The sequence below is a fragment of the Chinchilla lanigera genome, unplaced genomic scaffold (genome assembly GCF_000276665.1).
Source record: "Chinchilla lanigera isolate Chin_1 unplaced genomic scaffold, ChiLan1.0 scaffold00027, whole genome shotgun sequence".
Classification (NCBI taxonomy): domain Eukaryota; kingdom Metazoa; phylum Chordata; class Mammalia; order Rodentia; family Chinchillidae; genus Chinchilla; species Chinchilla lanigera.
Genome location: NW_004955428.1, coordinates 1,779,938 through 1,783,489, shown reverse-complemented (window position 1 = coordinate 1,783,489; position 3,552 = coordinate 1,779,938).

Sequence of the window (3,552 nt, the reverse complement as noted above, 5' to 3'; positions counted from 1 at the left end):
GCACACGCACACACACACACACTAATGTGACTGAGGCAGAAGTCTCCTAAAACTCTTCTGCTACAGTTTGTGCCCTTTAAAACTTATGCTGAAACTTAATCTGCTTTGTGAAGTATTGAATGTGGAAAATTAATCTGCCTATTTAATTAAGGTCAAGTCACAAGGTGGGTAACCCAGGATTGAATACTGGTGACTATAAGAAGGGGGATAGAAACCAGAACACACACATACACTCTCTCTCTCTCTCTCTGTCCCTCCCTCCCTCCCTCCCATACCCTCAGGACATTACCAGCAAGTGGGCCATCATGGGATGCAGCCTCTTGACCTTGGAGTAAAACTGTGAGCTAAATAAATCCGTTTTCCTTTGACTTACCCAGAGTGTAGTATTGTGTTACTAGCAACAGAAAAAGGACTGGGGCCAACACCCTTCTGATACAGGTTAGTTTTATCTTCCAGTCAATACCTTTGTATTTTTTAATACTGACTGAGGCCCACTAAGTTGACTTTAAAACCCTCAAGATGTCAAACCAGTCATTTTAAAGGACAGTGTCATAAGTTCTGCACACAGGGATCCTGTGACCTTATGCTGGGGACTCAGCCTATTTCATTACCATGTTCTCTTCTTCCTAGTCCTGAGAGTGCCTTATGTCTTTGTGAGGCTTTGCTGCTATTTTTGTTGTTGTTTTGATGCTTTTGATTAACAGATGCAGTATGGTTTAAATATTATTTTGTATTAAAAGCATACAAAACTTGGTTCCGGAGAAAAATATTTGTATTACTCAAAACAAAGATTTCTGAGAAACAAGGTTTTCTGAGTACACGCACAAGGTGAGCCAGGGTTGTGATGATGATGAGCGTGCTTTGCTTTAACAGAGGATTGTTACAAAATTACAAATACTGCCCACGAACCCGAGAAGTTATTGGAAGCAAAGCCACGGAGAGGAGGGAGGACTCTCTTGCACTCTCTTCTGTTCCATGGCAGAATGGAGGGAGACCTCAGGCTTTGGGAGTCAAACTGAGGGGATGCACAAACCCGAGGACATCATTTCCTAACTGTGCAACCTAGAGCACATCATCTAATCTATGTAAGCACATCCCCTCATCTGAGAAATGGGCACAATACCAACTCCATGGAGAAGATCCGGTGAGATTGCATTACCTGTATATGCAGACTCATTGTGAGGATCATCTGCCGCTGTCGATGGTGCTTCTTTCTCACTTAAATTCCTTTCAATATTTTGAAGTTTTTAAGTATGAATCTTAATGGAAACGCAACATACAACAACCTGTGGGGCATAATGAAAGCAGACCTAAGAAGGAAGTCTATGCACACACTGAAAAAATAAAGTGACCCCAAATAAATACTCAAGATGCATCTCAAGATCCTAGAAAAACAAGAACAGTCCAAATCAGAAGCTAATAAGAGGAAAGAAGTTATAAAGGTCAGGGTAGAAATTAATGGACTGAAACTAAAAAAAATACAAAGGCAATAAATGAAAGAGCTGGTTCTTTGAAAGGATCAACAAAATTGATAAAATCTTAGCCAAATATACATACCAAGCAATGAAAAAATCATAATCAATGCAATTAGAAATAAAAAAGGCAAAATCACAATCAAAACACCCAAAATCCAGAGAATTATAAAAAACTACTTTGACAACCTATATTCCAATAAACTGGAGAGACCAGAATAAATGAAGAATTTCCTAGACACATATGAGTTACCAAAACTGAACCAAGAAAAATATAAAACTTTGAATAGACCAATAAAATATAGGCAGTAATAAAAATTTGATTAAGAAAAGCCCCAAACCCAGTGGATTCACTGCAGAATTCTATCAGAATTTCAAGGAAGACCTAACCCAAATACTCATCAAATTCTTCAAAGAAATATTAAGGGGGTGAGTACTGCCAAATTCTTTCCTGAAAGCTGTCATTGCCCCAAACTTTCAAGGACTAAACAGAAAACTATAGGCAAATCTCTTTAATGAACAGAGACTCAAAAATCCTCAACAATACACTGTCAAAAACAATGCAACAAATCATTAAAAAGACCATGCATTAGAACCAAATAGGCTTCATTGTGCTGATGCAAGGATGGTTCAACATGCATAAATCCATGAATGTAATACACCCCATAAACAGAAGGAAGGTCAAAATCATATGATCACTGCAGTAGATGTAGGAAAAATCTTTTACAAAATCTAACACCAATTCATGATTTTAAAAAGCCTTGAAGAAAACACATATAGAAAGACCTCATCTTGGAAAGGAGAAAAAAGAAAGAAGGCAAAATATAAATACATGTATATGAATAGCTGTGATGACTGTATTGCTGGTGTCTGATGGTGTATTGAAATGAACAGTTAATGTTTACAATTTTTTATGTTCTGATTGACTTTGCATGCTTGTGTCTGGTGGTTGAGCAACTGATTTGAAAGTACCAATATGCAATGGAATTACAATGGTGAACTCCTACCATCCTGTGTAGTGAAACTGTATTATCTCTAATGTTTTATCAAAGAATTATTTTCTTATTCTCTTCAATGGTTTGAGCAATCTTTCATTCTTACATCTGGTAATCTGAGCAATGTAGTTGAGGATAGTGATATGTAATGTAACAACTACTGTTGATTCATATTATTTTGTCTTGAGATCCTGTATCACTTTGAATGTTCTTGCTTTGATTTGTTTATGTTTGTGATACTAGTATGCTGCTACTGTTCTATTTTTTGTATGTTTGTTTCTCATTTACTACTCTCTTTAAAATAAAAAAAAATAAGAATTCCCCAAAAAAAGAGAAAGACCTCATCTCAATCTGATAAAAGCCATTTATGACAAACCCAGGCTCACATCCCACTATAAAGGGAAAAATTGAAAGTATTTTCTTTAAAATCAGGAACAAGACAAGGGTATTCACTCTCACCACTACTGCTCAATATAGTACTCAAACTTTTAGCCAGAGCAGTCAGACAAAAGAAAGAAATAAAAGAAATACATATAGGAAAGGAAAAAATAGCCCTTATTTGCAGGTGATATGATTCTTTATATAGAAGACCCCCCTAAACCACTAAAAGACTCCTAAAACTAATAAATAAATTCAGCAAACAAGCAAAATAGAAAACAAACACAATAATCAATAGCATTCCTGCACGCCAACAATGAACTCATGAAGAAAAAAATTGAGATTTCTATTCACAATAGTTTAAAAAATTAAATACATAGGGATTGGCCTAACCAAAGAAATGAAACACCTGTAAAATGGAAACTATAGTGCTCTGAAAGAGATTGAAGAAGATATCAGAAAAACAGCTCCTGTTCCTGAATAGGTAGAACCACTATTATCAAAATGGCCATGTTACCAACAATAAAAATAAATTTATATAATGCCAATCAAAACACCAACAAACAAACAAACAAAAAAAAAAAACACCAACAACATTCTACATAACTAAAAAAAGTCCTAAAATTTATATGGAATCGGAAGAGAACTAGAATAGCAAAAGCAATCTTGGGCAACAAGAGCAAAGCAGAAGGCACCACAACCCTGGA